This window comes from Apis florea, unplaced genomic scaffold (assembly GCF_048593485.1).
Source record: "Apis florea isolate Af1SG1 unplaced genomic scaffold, ASM4859348v1 contig_2293_pilon, whole genome shotgun sequence".
Classification (NCBI taxonomy): domain Eukaryota; kingdom Metazoa; phylum Arthropoda; class Insecta; order Hymenoptera; family Apidae; genus Apis; species Apis florea.
The window spans coordinates 4,375,615-4,392,660 of NW_028256554.1; positions in this window are offsets into that span (position 1 = coordinate 4,375,615).

Genomic DNA, 17,046 nt, shown 5'->3' on the forward strand with positions numbered 1-17,046 from the left:
TTACATGATTTAAAATTACCAATTTGATAATATCTTCGCTTTATACACGGTCTGATGTTCATTTTCATCCCATTTGGTTCAAAATATACGGTGCCCGCCAATAGTAAAATTTTATTCAATACACAACACGTAAAATATTTTAGCATGAAATGATAATCCATCCAATTAGAATGATAATAACGTTGTAGTGAAACGAGATTGATGCACGTTTGCAGCCAATTTACAGTTAATGCATTTGTGTAATATAATCAATTTGTAAATTGTGCCTATATAATAGAGATTCTCAACTATATATTATTAGTAATACATTACTATAAGTAGTAAACGCACAAAATTACACGGACATTGAAACGGACCTTACACAATTAAAATTTATCCGCATATACATGTACATATTGTGCGTTAATTCTCTTATTATTAACATTTCGACTGCTAAGAAATATTTAAAAAATAATTAACAAACATTTTTAATAACAAAATTCTCGCAGAATTCCACTTTAATGGAATATTCAACGTCCAATACGAGAAATGATTTACGAAATTGATTTCGAAGGAATAAATGAAAATGAAATTCTGATGGAATTTTATATTCCCTATCTACTTACTCGTTCTAATTTTCACATTCCTTCCTTTCGTTCACTTTTCATTCATTTTAACTAATTGTAAGGTTGATTAATTTTAAAACACAGTAATCTTGCGTTTGATTTTCGTCTCGATCGAATACTCGCGCGTTAAAACACGATCGACGTTTTTTAAATGTAAAAAAAAAATAAAAAATAAAAAAACAAAAAATAAGAATAAAAAGAAATGAACATTGATTGCACAATGTATAGAGAAGTTATTGGGAATGTAAAAGCGTGGACAAGAGGGAGGGGGCATTGCGAATGAATAGAAACGGATGCGCTCCCTGTGAATTTTTGTGAAGCGATCGAGAAGAGATGATTTTCACTTTCTTTGAATTTATATTTTGTATAATTGCTATTGTGATTAGTCCAGATAACAAATACCTTTTGTATCTCCCTTAATAATGCATGTATATTTTATAAATGTGGAAAAATTTTTATCGTGCGCCGTAATTTTTATTGAAAACAAAAGAGAATGGTATAAAAGGGAATGAAGATCCCAGTGGGCGAGTAGTACAAGTGACGAAATTTTTTTCATTCTGGGAAAACTGTACGTAAAATTAAACTTTCGTAGAAAAATCTGTCCATCTTCACACGTATTGCAAAAACGGATACATTATTAATGTGCGGGATGTTGGGATTAACAGTGTGTCCCAGTGTTATTAGAGAATTCAATTAGGTTGAATCCTCTATTTATAATTCATCAAGTTCAGATTGAATTTTCTTAAGGGTCTCAGCAAAGAATTATTTATTTTTATATTTTCATAAAGGATAATGCAAAGAAATTAGAAAACAGCGGATGAACATTTTAAACTGATTAAATAAAAAATATAATTCAGAAATTATTTATTTTAAAATCGATAAAAAATATCATATAGCTAATTACATCTATACATATATCTATGTATAAATTTTTACATTTCTTTTGTTCTTTGACTTACTCTTTTGAGAATACTTTGATGAAGAAGAAAGTATTAGAAACAAGAAAACCTAAGATTGTTTATTAAAAATATTAAATGCAAACGTACAATTTGTATAATCTAACTCTTATTAATGTAATGTAAAACACGCATACAATTTATATTTTCAAATATTTAAATTTTATACGTATTAATTTGCAAATAATTCTGTTCAACACGATGATTTACAGAGATAACTATGTACAATTATTTTGCTTGCTCGATCGAGCGTGAATAATACTACGTATTTCTCTTCATTCTACAAAAGAAAATGGAGATGCGTGTTAAATTAACCCGAATAATTTCATTTCTTGTCATTTATACGTGCCCCGTCGAACGTTTAAACAGCGAAAGCAACCACCAAATCCGTGACCAAATCCGTGATAAATGTCATTTTGGTACGTTTGTATTTCCGATATGAGCGTAGGTTTTAGCATCCGGCCAATCGATAAACCGTATGTATGTATGAAAGTTCATCGAGAGTGATGCTCGCAAAAAAAGAGTCGCGTATCTGTTCACTTTCTGTTTATTCAGTTTTATCCACCGACTAAGTAAGTCAGCTAACGTTGATTTTACCCGTAAATCTCTAAACAATCTCGACTGTACTCATCATTAGCATAAATTAGATCGTGGACACAATAACAATTCAACAAGTCGCACGTATATTACGTATCAATCACTGTTTTATCGATTTCACGTCACGTTAATTAAGTTAATATTTTGTCGAACATTATTTTCGTAACTATTCACCATTACAACTGATTATTCTTTCATCTTAGTTTATAATACCGTATCACATACACGTTGTAATTCTATTGTTTGTAATTCTATTGTAGTTCTACTGGGATGCGTAATGCCATCGGTCTGAACAGCATCCTATTACACGATGTAATTGTCCGCTCAATAACTACGATAACGCAAAGTTTGTTTGGTCGTTACGTTTAATAAAAATTAGGTTAATCAAGCAACGTCGAAGTACTTCCGTTACTACAGTTAATTTCTAAAAAGCAGATTTTGTCAATATTGATAATCAAACATTTACATATTAACCACGTAACCACGTGCGAGTAAATTATCCAAACATCTAATAAGTTAAATATTTGAACTTTATAAGTTAAACACCGTGATAAGTAGAATTGTTAAATCAAGGATCGAGTTCAAGTAGATTAAAACCATTTCTTTTCTAAACTGTAACATCCACGTGTAACTTTCGCCATCTTGCGTTTAAAATTATTTCGTTCACGCGTCGATTCCCAATGTCGACTTGTAGCGCAATTGCGCAGAATGGCCTGAATTTTCTCGTCTAGAAACTAAAAACGCAAAATCAATTCAATTTTCCAATACAGTTTCAGTGCAATTTGTATCGCTTGATCTTCCTACTCCTTCAATATTGTCTTATAAGTAAAACGCATAAAGAAGGTTATATCCTTGGAAGATCACCGAAATAAAAAGGGACGAATATATCTTTCGCGCAGAATATTTTACACCATTCTCATTCGTTGTGTGTTACATTATTTCCAGTTGGATATATCCTTGTGCTAAATATCGTGCAAAAAAATATATATATATATATATATATATATGACAGGTATGCCTGTACTTATATGCTACGTGAGTTGGAATAAATTCAAGAAATGAGATTTTCGCGCGAATGAAATTTTCCGGATTTTCAAGCGATTCTCTCCCATTAAATTTGGAAGTTTTCGATGATTTAATGTAAATATCCGAAAGGAATTTTCACGTGCGTTGCCTCTATCGTAATTTATGCGAATCGAAGATATTTATCTCTCAGGTGTGATATTGTATCTCTAACCATGAATATAAATTAATAAATCATATTAAACTATCACGGTGCACGAGTGCAGATGTTTTCAGTTCGGTGAATCGAATGAATAAAACAGGTCGTTTTATGATAAAATACATGAAGGATTCGTATTGCACATAATATATAATAAATATATCGATCATTTATCACTTTTATAACTTTATTCGAACTTTTTATTTGATTTATATGCGAGATATTTAATTTAATATTTGATTTAGTATTGATAATTTATTCTATTCGTATCACTTCACGTTTACTAATCCAGATTTAACGAAAAGAATTTCAAGCTTGATCTCTGGAAATAGCAATGGATAAATCGTGCAAAGCAATTCAGCCAAAGTTGCAAAAGCATCGAGTTTTAAGATTATCCTTTTGGAGGAATTGCTACGTTCCAAGAAGAGGAAACTTTCATTGTGTGGAAAGCCAAAGATATTTTCCAAAATCTGATCGAGACTTAGATTCGTATCTAATTGCAAGTCTATTGTTCCTCCTTGGATCTAGAGAACTCTGCCAATATCACTTGACCCGAATTATTTCTTAGATTCAGTCTAAGGATGGAAGATGATATAATTGTAATAAAAATTATTTGTAATAATCAATTTGAGTTAGATTATATTTTTCTTTACATACTATTGATAAACTTTCTTAGATTTAAGATTTAAACTTAGCATCCTAATATAATTCTTTGATAGAAAAAAAATGTATTATTAATCATTAATTTGTTAAAGTTATGATACGATAATGTTGCTTATCATTTACGAACAAAAAAAAATTTTTGCTATGAAAAATTTCCAAACCATTGGATTGTAATGAACGTCTTGCATAGCACGTTCACTGGATTAGACGCCATTACACTTTTAGTGGAAAAAGGAAAATAAAAAGAGATGTTTACCAATAGCAACTTAACAAAAGGAGAATCGCAACAATTGAAACTTGGATTGTTATCATCTCAAAAAGAATTGTAACAATTTATTTTAGAAAGATTATTATTCTCAATAGATATCTACCATTTTAATTTTTCTTCGCAGAATTTTATAAATTTAATAAAAAGGAATGTTTACCAATAGCAACCTAACAAAAGGAGAATCGCAACAATTGGATTGCTATCATTTCAGAAAGAATCGTAACAATTTATTTTAGAAAGATTATTATCCTCAATTAGATATCTACCATTTTAATATTTCTTTGCAGAATTTTATGATAACTCTTTATCAAAAATGAAGGAATATCATTCTAGGCTAAATACAATAAAGATTGCAAAATTACGTAAAATTTAAACTAGATATTGAAAGTTATCTGTACAAATTAAACTTTAAAGAAAGAAACGAGAAATCTTTTTGGTCAAATCAATATGCACGTATTTTCGATTTATGTAAAGAGAGAGGAATAAAGATTTCATAGAGATATCGTGTCTACGATGATCTTGTAGTAGTACTGAGTATCAGGAAAGATCAACGAAAAATATAAAAATATAAATTTTCATTAGCGAATGACACATTTGGCCGACCCAAATTATCGTCTTTATCCGAAACCAACAGCTTAAGCTGTGTGTTTCCACCTGAGCATTCGCGTTAAACGAACACCCCACAAACAAATTGGTGTTCGTGCGGTACTCATTACTTCGAAGTAATTGCACAGGTCGATACCATTCTTTAAACTTTGTACCTTGCCTGCTACATTTTTATTTTATTTTCTCTTGGCGCGGTGTAAAACTTTTTTCTCCTTATTCTCACAAAAATTCATTTTAAAATTATAACAATCGATAATTGAGATTGTCGTTCGAAGGAATAAAATTGAAATTAAAAATTAAACACATTTTATTATATGAGTATCTCGAGTATTTTCGTATTCGCTGAATTTTATTTTCAAAAAAATATTTGAAAGAATTTTTTGAGGAATCAAGGATATCTGTAATGTCTGAAATATAGGAATTTGAAGAATACTTTCAGTAATTGGCACGACCAAGTGGCGGTTACCGGTGAATAGGTTCGTATGCAACTGTGGAAGTGAGAATTTCTTACCAAGAATATAGGAAGAGAGCCCAGAGCGACATTTTTGAACAATGTATAATGATCAGAATCAAAGTAAGCGAAAAAATTTTTAGAAAATTACATAGAATCTCATTCTTTAAAATTTTCTAAAAATTATTTATTACAAAATTTTTATTTATTTTCTATATTTTAATTACAAAATATATTTTATTTTCTTAAAAATATATCTATGATCTTTCTTCGTTTTCTTTACTGTCGAAAAAAAATCGAAAATTGAGATTGGATAGAAATGCTTATTATGTATCATCCCTTATTTTATTTTATTTATTTATACGATTTATTATACAACTTTAAAGTAATACCAGTGTGGATTAAGCATTCTGAAAATATTATACGATCATTGAACGCCTACACACTTTGTAACAAGTAGAAAAACTGAAATTAACGAACCAAACAAAAATTCATTCTCACTTCTTTTTTCTTTTTTTTAAATGCTTCGTGTTTGAAAAATTAAAAGTTACTCACGTATAAATTATTAAATAATATATATCAAAAAATGCTACGTATATATTTTCACTTATTTGGATCACAATATCCTTCTAAAATACTTATGTGAAAGCTTGGTATCAGAATTAATATTCTGGTTATTTTCATTTCAGAGAGATTGTTAGAGATAGCTTTATTCCTCGACAAAGGATACATTGTATTTATGTCACACTTACACAATTTAAGACAATTCTATTGTATTATAACATGATCTCGCAGTACTTCAGCATAATAGGATGAAGAATCATTTTAAAAATATTGATCTTGTAAAATTTCTTAAAAATATTTTATTTTATTTTATATAAATGATACAAATGGAAATAATTAAAAAAAAAAAAATAAGTATAATATTTCCTCTTTGAAGAAATTTTTTATGAAATTTAAAATATATAAAATATAGTCGGTTCCATTAGTAAAATTAAAATCGAAATGCATAAACATTATTTTTACGTAACTGTATCATTGTTCACGACGTTCCAACCAACAAAAAGTATGCTTTTCAGCCGTTTCCTTTTCAAAACATCGGGTACACATTGCCATGTAGGCTAGAAAATAACTCCTTCTCATTTTAAGTACTTTAAGTGCTTTCGCACTCTTGTAACAGTAGAATGAACTCCAAAACGTTTGAGCATACAACATGTTACGTGTACCTTGTTTCACAGCAATGTTTCATGTCTCTGATTTTTTTTCTCCTCTACACGCACGAAAATATTTCCTTTCTTTCAATATTTATTATCACGAAGTGTAACAATTTTTTTTCTTTACTTACGCGAACAGAAAAATATTGTTCTTTTATAATAATATTTTTATAAAGTTGAAAAAATAGGTTTTTCACTACAATCAGCTTTATATTAATTTTTTCTTAAACAATCAAAATACGATTACGTTTTATAAATACGTTCGATTCTGCTATCCCGAACAAAATGATAAGACAGATTTCGTATAATGAAAAGAAGAAAATGTACTTTTGAAACTACTTACACTTTGAAACATATTATAAATGTTAACTAACTTTGTAAAAAGTTTATAAATGAGAAAAAAATCGGAATATAAGCTGAAAAAAATGATAATGTAGAGGGATTTTAACTTGAATTTAAACTTGAATATGGATGATGCCAAGTAATATTTATCCAGGATTCTAATAGAAAATATGTATGCTTCATATCCTAATTGACCTATCCTTAAAATTGTAAGAGAAAATTTTTTGCAAATTTTAATATACAAATTTCAACATTTTATCAAATGATAAGAAAAAGGATATAATATTGAGATTTAGAAAGTTACCTCTTGTTGACAGAATTGTAATAGCAAATTTAATATAGCGAAACTTCTTTTATTTGTCATATCTTAAAAGTTTCTTTGGTGTCTGTCGAGTATTTGCTCTGTTATCGACTCGGATACACAGAGTTAGTCATGACAAATGAAACAGCTAAGTAGTAGTCTATGGGTGAAAGGATAAAAACGAAGAAAAAAATATTTGTAGCAAAAATTTGTTGATAACTCCATGACACGGTATAATTGGAGGACGTGATTAAATTTTTACAATAAGAAAAAAAGTATTTTCCAATGCAATGCGCATTTTTACGTACACGTTTTTTTTTTTTTTTTAATTTTCTTGCAACCGCAAGAATAAAGTCTCAACTTTCGTCGCGACTTCATGCATTGATCTTTCTCACACTTTGTAACACGAAGTTGGAAATTCGAAATGCATTAGCCTTGCCATGTCTAAATTCCCAGAAGTCACGCAATTCTAAGTTGTAAGCGCTAAAACAAGCGCGATTGCTTGGAAAGTCAGAATCCACGCCATTCGGGAAACAATCTTCTGCGACCAAAAGTGGAGAACTTTGGAATAACTTTTTCTACCGGTCCAGTATTAAATGATAATACACGAAGTTTCATCGTGTTCGAGTTGTTTGGATACAAATGTGACCAGAATCCTTTGTGATTCAGAAACTCGTGAAACTTCATACATGTATACATCATATATAAAATAAAATCATTATTATTATTATTTGTAAGCAAAAATTGATTAATATAATTTTTTTTCTGTTGCAATTTTATTGCAATTTTTGAACGACGATAAGCTATAAATATTGTAAATTCTCACGAAAATCTACTGTGCTCTATGCTTCTCTATAGAATGAAAAATTTAACTTTGCAAAAGTTAATAATATTTTAAGGGACATTAATTAAAAGAACGGAAGACGGAAATGTGTTTCTGATTAAAAAGATTATTCTCGCTTTCCTTGCTTTTACACAAGGAAAATCATCTTTCTATCGGTTTTTCAGCAAATATCGGTATTCAGCTGTATTTATGCATCCATTCACGTATCTTGCCTTGTTCGTTGCAACGCGTACGTATAGCATTCATATCGTACGAGGTTATCTTCATCTGCAATGTTCACTTCTATTCGAATGTGAACGATAAATCGTGAAAAGGTTTCTAGGAATGTCTCGATGGTCCCGCTAATGGAAAACGCGACTGAACTGTGCATTTGTGTTTACCACGATAATTTTTTACCTAATGAATAATTGGGTATAATTTCACTATATGAACGAACGTGTACTCGATGGAATATTTTTATTCATACGTGCAAAAGTGTAGATACTCGTCGTTCCTTTGAAAAGATGATGTAAGCGCACGTATATATATATATATATACGTGGCCCTTTGAAGATAAGAATTTACGAGTTAAAAAAAAAAAAAAGAAAAAAGAAAGGATTTTCATTTATGACTCCCAAAAGATCTGTTTCATATCCAACAGCGACGTAAAGTAAACTGTTGTGAGATCGTATTACTCTCGAAATTACTTATTAAAATGGATATTTTTTTTTTTGTTGATGACACTTTAAATTCATCTATGGAGTGTAATGCCATTACAATAACATTTTAAGTAAGTTATTAACATTTGCGTCATTTTTTTCGTCAACTTCGAACAAAAAAATTTAAGAAAATATTACTTTACTAAAAAGGAAAAATTGAAATTGATCGAAGAACAACTTGTGTGTTCATTTTGCGTGTTCTATCGATTATTCGATTAAATATTTCGATAAAATATCGTTTGGAAAATTTGAAATTAATGGAGCAACCAATGCACAAATAGTACGGATTCTCAGGTATCCGCTTCATATTTTATGTAATCCCATAAAAGATCTAAGGGAGTTATATCTGTTGCCCCAAGTAGCCCGCAAAACTAGGCCATCCAATCCATCTATTTTTAAATTTGTTTGCGATATTTTACGTGTATTTCTAGAAAATTGTGTTGGGACGGTATTATTTTCATATTCAAAGGAATACTATTCTACTTTCGCTATTTTGCAAAATGGCAACAACGTTGGCCAACGTTATTTGTCACATTTTTAACTCGCGATAAAATGTTGCCGGAAATGAAACGAGTTTCTCGAACACGATTTTCCAAAGGTAAAAATGACACATATATGATTTTCTGTAGAAACTCGTGATGTATATTTCAGCAGCTCGACGATAGTTATGCTGACACTCGCCTAGGTCTAACGTATCAATATTTAAAGTTTGCCATTTCGAACGTCCGTTTTTCGAGGAAAACTTAAAATCTAAGATTTGCATAGGAAATATATATATGAAAAAGTATAACATTGTTAATGAAATTGTTATTTCAAAAAATTATTTTTTAGAGAAAAGCAAATAGAGCTGTGTATGTATAATCGAAATTTTTGAGAAAGTGAATTTTATTTTTCGATTGTCAATGAAACGAGCGTAAACATAAATATAAATTTAATCGAAGTATTATTCTAAAAAATTTTTTCATTATTATTTGCATTCGAAATTGTAATAATAACTCGTCGAAATCAATTTTATATTTCTCTATGTGAAGTGAAAAAAGAAAAGGAAGAAAAAAGAAATGTAGAGATCGCATCGATTTAGAAGAAACAATTCGGTTGAGTCGAAGAAACAACGATGCATCACACCGTATCAATTGCAACGGTATTGGCTTTTATATTTTACGCATTTACCAGCAGTGATCAATTGTGTTGTTTCCAAACGAATTATTTACAATTTTCAAAAGTGAAATGGCATTTCTGTTTGCGCATAGTCAATTAAGTAAACGTTTAATTAAAATTAAAATATTTCGCACGATTTATTCAGTTTTCGTTTGTACAACTTCAATTCTGTAATACCAATGCAAATATGTTGTGCATAGATTCCTTTTGTGTGTAACGTGAATATCTTAAAAAAAATATATTGGAATATTTGAAAAATTGTTTAAACAAAATTGTATTCTTTTTGTTTCTTTTTTATTTATTTATTTATTTTTTTTTAGAAAGAATCCAAAGAAAGAAAAGAAAGAAAGAAAGAAAGAAAGGAAGAAAATTTCGAAAGTTTCTCCTTTTATGAATTCAAAGATAATAAGATACAACTTTTGCAATTAACAACATTCCAGTAGAATATTCTCTATAAGAAGTAGAGGAAAGAAGTAAAAAAAGGAAAGGAAAGGCTTTTTAGATCGCAGCAAACTGTCACGAAAACTGGAGGCAAAGGAGGGATAAAACACAATAATGGCGCATCAGTTTGTCCATTAGTCTCTTTGTGAGAATTGCAAGATAGGTCACAACAAATTATTTAATCCTTATCCGCGAATAAAACGAGTTTATCTCTGGAAACTGCATATCATCCCTCTTTTAAAACCGAGTAAAAGAAAGAAAGAAGTTATATTAAATTCATAGACCAGTTTTTTTAACGTCTCTTTCTTCCACGATGGTAAATCACGTGAAATTAAAAAAAAAAAAAAACATAATCTCACAGAAACATAAAATCTCTATTTTGGAGGAAATTGATAAATAAGTTTTAATATTTTTTTTATCTACCTGCAAAAAAAGAATAACGAATGTTAGATTGTTTACTATACTAGATTCTCTCTGAAATTATTCATTCTACTCTTCAAATTCACTATCATATTCATTCTAAACGATTTCATTTCCATTTTCCTTTCAAAATTAACGAACACTGTGTCACAAAATTTCTACTTAAAAACATTTCTGCTTAAAAACATATAAATACAACGTGCATTAACACAATTCACTGCACGTTAAATAAAAAACAACAATAATAAAAAGTAAACATTACGCACTTATTTTTATATTATGCGCCAAAAAAATAAAAGCAACTTAAATCATGAAAGAAACAAACATTTGTTTTACCGCATATTCTTTACGTTCCTTTTAGTGAACGACCAGAGGGTTAAATTTGAAAAAGAGGTACCGTGAAACTTGCTGAAAGGATAAATTTATTAAGATTACGTAAATGTTAGGACAGTTCGACGTTGCAGTGGAATTCAGGGTTTGGTGACTTTTCATTATAATATGAATCAAAGGTAAGGTCAGGAAATGCCAGGAACAGTAATGTTTCAAGAGATATTACTGAAAATAATTCACAACAAACAGCAAGAGAAATAGCGTGTCAAATGAAAGTAAGCTGTTTTATCGTTATTCATTGCTTGACTCAAAGGGGGAAAGGCAAAAAGAAGAAGAATATTCTATATATATATGTCGCTTTAGAATAATAAACTAAACTTTAGTTTACAATTGTAAACTTTCGAACCAAAATAATAATACAATTGACCAATAAATACTGTTATAAAATTAAAGAATACACGCATACAGTTATCCCACGAACCAGTAGATTCGCGTACAAACAATTTACTCGGAGTACCAGGTTCATCATTAGCTTGTATCAGTAGCTCTTCCTCCGCGGCGAGGAGCAATTTAACAACGTAATAATAAACAACACTGCGACACTGCTAACTTGAAAACGACGTTCATCAGATCCACAAGACTAATAATACGTGGACATATATCACGGAAGACTGGATAATTCCGTTAGCACAGAGGTTGGAGCTCAACGAGGTGCGTTCTTAACGACTTATCGAAGCATACGAGGGATAAGCTCGGCTGAATGATCACTATGTTTAATCAGGTATGGCGTTACACGATGCTTACACGGCCCCGGCGAGTCCACTATTTTGCCCGCCTAGTAGAGCTGTGAAAATGCCTTTTTTTTTTTTTCTTTCCTTTCTTTTTTTTTTAGCAAAGCAACCGAGCATACGAGGCACCGTACCTCGACCATACACTGTCACGGATCGAGTGAGACATTGCACGGGTGAGATGTTTCGCCAACGAGAGACTCAAAGGATAGTTAACGGGCATGTGCACCATATCGTCAACCGAACTGACCCCCGATGCATCCCTTGTCCTCTTTCTTTCCTCCTTTGTTCCATCGTGTTTATTTTCCTTTCCTTTTTTTTTTTTTGATCTCGATCTCGATTCCCTCGTTTTGTCAATTTGTTTCCATGCCGATTCGTGATTCGATTGTTCATCTTATCGGTTCAATTTTTTGACATTTCTTATTGCCGATGACAATATTTTAAAATCTTCTCCTCGGTTTATTTTCCAGTGAAAAAGATACGAATGCTGGGTTTCATAATCGAGCAAATATTTGCATGATCTCATCCAAGTGGTAAATTTATGGTGGTTTCTTTATTAATAAAATATTTCGATTTCGATTATATTTATATTTCCGAGGGATTTTAAAATATACGATGAAAAAATGATCTTCAAATAATTTTGACTCTTCGCTCTGATATTTGAATGATTTTGAAATAATTTTCATCCGATTTTCATACAAGAAACTGTGTATGTGATTTCATCGAATTTGAATTTATTAGAAATATATCAGAATACGTTATAAAATATATAATAAAATATGTTAAAATGTTAAAAGAAATAAATTAAATGTTAATTTTCAAAGATTGAAATTGAAATTTAATTTTCCAATGAATAATTTTCCACAGGGAATTGATAAAACCAATTTCATTTACCAACAATGCCAATTGTACAAAGCCAATATTAAAATTTATTCAAATCAAATTAATGATAAATGAATTTATGGCTTTTTTTAAATTTAAATCGTACATTTCATTAAATTTCCTTTTCTTCTTTTTTAAAGTATACATGTTGTAAAGGATTCTATCTTACTCCTATCTTATCTTTTTCGAATCGTAATGAAATTTACTTATCCAGTTCGCTCTGACCCGATTAAATAATTGAAAACAAAACAGGAAAAACTTATCAGGTTGGAGGATTGGAAAAAAAAATTTGGTATTATTTAGAGGTTTATTGAGATAATAATTGTAGAAATAGCATTATATGTCAAACTTAAATTTAGTGAATCTTGGAACAACTTTTACAACTTCTGTTGTTAGTCTTCTATTTTTTTTTCGCAATTTAAAGTTGTAACTTCAAGGAAAGCAAGAAGTTTTAACATTAGAAAAAGAAAATAGAATTTGAACAAAATTTTATTACCATTCAATTAAATTCAAGTTTCTCTAAAGATAAATTTAATGACATTTATAAATTTCGATGTGAAAATCGATCGAAAATTATTTCCTTTTAAATCTTGCCTCGTACAAATCAATGTCTTTTACTTTTACTAAATATAAGAACTAGGTTACGTAGCGAATATCTAAGTTATTTTAAACTTGAATTGTCTAACGAATCGAGTAAATATGCATACATCCGTAACAAAAATCACGTTATTTTTAAATGAATCGTAATTAAACGAATCGTATTTCGAGTATTCGTGATCGATCAATGGTTGTTCGATTTTCTCGTGTACTTCATATCGTAAAAAAAAGAACGACGAAGAAAACAGTTGCTCGTCGGGTTTACGAAGTCTGAAGGAAGCCCTGGAGCAAGAATCCCGAACGTTGATTACTGGACTCGGTTTGTCAAAGGATAGTAACGTCCAATAGTGGTGGTTCGTTCGTTCAGTTGTCATACAAAATGAGAGACCAATCTTCTTTGAAGAAGGTAAAAATTGGTAGAAAATGAGAAAATGGAAGATGAAAGAATAATTCTTTGACAATCATCACTCTCGATTAGAAATATTTCTTCTAATAAGGTGACGAATAGCGAGAAACGAATGTAGAACGAATGATCGATCAGATGAGAATATCGACTACTGGCCGAAACTTTCGCTTTTTTTTTTTTGCGTAAAAAGTTTCTGAATGGCCTGAATTCTCGAGACCTGATCGCTCTCTGCCAACGAGCAAATGAAAAATAGATTGTCTTTCCAAATTAAAACAGGAATTAAATTCCTAATATCGAAGATTAATCAATCGTTACCATTTATTTATCGACACTGACGCGAATATCAATCGTGTGTACTCATAATATAACGATCTTCTCTGTTCCAACCTAACACAAGCGATACATTTTTTTTTTTTTTTAGGTTGAACAACGACGCGCTCGCAAGGTGCATCGATTATAGAAAGATGATGCTCTAATGGTTACTTTAACGCGGTGTATTCTCGTCAGAACCATTTGTTAATTCATGCGAGGACACCTCATCGTAACTCTTATTCGTTCCGCTCAGTAAATTACTAAACGAATTACTCACACCTCTGATGAAAGAGAGAACTCGGGTTGCTCTCGATTAGTGTTCAGTCGAGCTTATCCTTCCCTCCCTTAGTCGTCGTACGGCCTGTTCCAAGTGTCTTCAGCTGCTTACACCCTATTTCTCGATCACCCGGACGAATATACGCGCTTTCACATCGAAAACATTTTCCTCTGAAACCCTTCGCGTTAACGAAGACTTTGCCCGCCACCACGTCGATTATCCCTTTGCCTCTTAAAATAACTTTCCTAGCTACAGCCCCCTCCCCACTTTCCACAACCTGTGCCCAAACAGCTGACAATTATTCCCCCCTATTCTGCCTGTGCTCGCTCGCGCGTGTACCGAGTTTTGAAATTTACTCGAATAAGTAGGGATTGATCGTTAATTGACTGAGTTGTAAATTTTGTTTTGATACATTATAAAATCAATGCTTGTTAATTGAATCGAAGAACGTCGGTCAAGAGTTTTACGAGTCAAGATGAAAAAAGAATTTATCGAAGAGGAATTTATGTTCGACGAAAACTCGTCGAAAAAAATGTGTGGAGAAGAATTGGACGGTTATTTGTTTAAACGGTATTTTCTACGTATTGCCTTAATAACAAGCTGAAATATGTCGTTTGTTTTCAACAATTGTACACGAAAAAAATTTTTTCGTTTCGATTCTCATTAGCAAAAAGTGAAAAAAAAAAAAAAAAATTGTCGCTTCGAAATTTATAAAATATATATCCTACGCGTGTAACATATTCTGAGAGAAACAGAACTTATGCATCAACCTAGTTGTTACGATTTGAGGCTTCCAAGTGTAAGCCATGTCCAATAGGAATTATAACTCGACGTTTCAGCCAACATTGCAGCTAACTTCTACAAGAGTCGAATGATACCAAAGTGTGTGTGTGTGTGTGTGTGTGAGACACATTTAATCTGTATGCACCTCGGCATGAGTAATAGCCAGTATAACGCCTGGTTTAAAAAAAAAATACGAAAGATTTTGATTATTATTATTATTTTTTTTTTTCAATAAAATCGAACGCTAAAAATTTCCATAAACCGCGCATACGGTTATACCGTGGTATAAACTGTAATGCGCCACGTTAGAAATTCATGACTAATGGATATTGAGAGACGTCTAGACTAAAGTTCGCGTTTATGGCTTTACATAGAGTACACGTGATTGATGGTTCTCGGTTAATTCTCGGTATGCGTCTCGTTCAAGTTAGTTAATAGAACGTGTATCGTAACCAATCTGATACCGGCTCGATAAAATCTGGCTATGTCAATCTGCTGTTGCGTGAAATGTGTCGTAAATTGTGTTGAAAAAGAAATGACAATTAAGATTTTTTACTTTATCGAACGATGTTACGTATGAGAGATAACAACTTTCGATATTTCTCTTCTGAAGCTAGATCAGTAACATTTTTTTCTCTACTATGCTATGAGATTATTGATACAATGATAATGATTAATTTTAAATATATATACTCATAATATACTCTCTCGATAATTTTTGTTTTACAATATATTGATTTTCCTTGATAATTTCTCTTTAATATAAATTAAAGTATCGATACAATAAAAATCGTATGTAATGAATTTTGTATTTTTTTAATCACTTTTTTCTTAAAGTTTTGGTAAAGATTCTTAATTTCGAAATTCACGAATGTAAAATTTCGGAAAAACGTGAAATTCTGCTTTTTTTTTTTTTTTTTTTTTTTTCTTTTTCGATTGCACCATCAATAACAAACTTTTGTAGCTTGTACTTATGAAAAAAACAGATAAGCCTTCAATTAATTATTCCACTGGAATCAGACTGACATGAATTGCTGTCAGACTTGGTTGTTTCTTTTTTCATTGAGTCATATGTTTCCGCGCTTTAATCTTTTACAGAGGGATAGCAGTGTCACGTAAATCAGCCAGAGTCCTCTTATCCAAGCTTGACGTGTGAGAACCGACGTGAGGCTGAGGGTTATCGGTTTAGTATCTAGACCATTCACGGAACGTGCAGCTAAATGTTAAAAAAAACTCGTAAAGCTTTCGAGAGAGAGAGAGAGAGAAATACGTAATGATGCCTGATGCAACATATTAGCAAATAGATCAATATTTTATAGAGTGGCACATCAATTTTTGAAAATTTATACAGTTATTTATAAAGATATAATATTTTATTATTATTAATATCCTCGTAGCGAAATACTTCATTTTATTCGTTGAATAAATATATAATGCGTATAATATTACTTGAAATATTATGGATATAAATGATTTATCCACAAAAGTGTCAAAATTATAATATTATAATTCATTTAATATTCTCAGGGCAAATGAAACGTTATTCAATTTTCAATAACATAATTCGAGATAAATATTTAAATTTGAAACAAATATCAGGGAAGAAATTATTAATTGGAAAGCGATTTCTGTAACTTACGAATCGATATTTTAAAATAACCATGTATGAAATAAATATTTAATTTTTATTTCACGTTTCCTTCGACAAGAACTATAATTATATTTCAAATGTATATCTCAAAGTGCACGTGCAAGCACGCAAGCATTTGGTTGAACTCCTATTTACGCTCGACTACATTCGTTGACCTGTACCACTTACTTATTCGTTGACTGCAGACCAACCTGAACAAGGTACATTCGATTAAATAAAATATCGATTCAATAA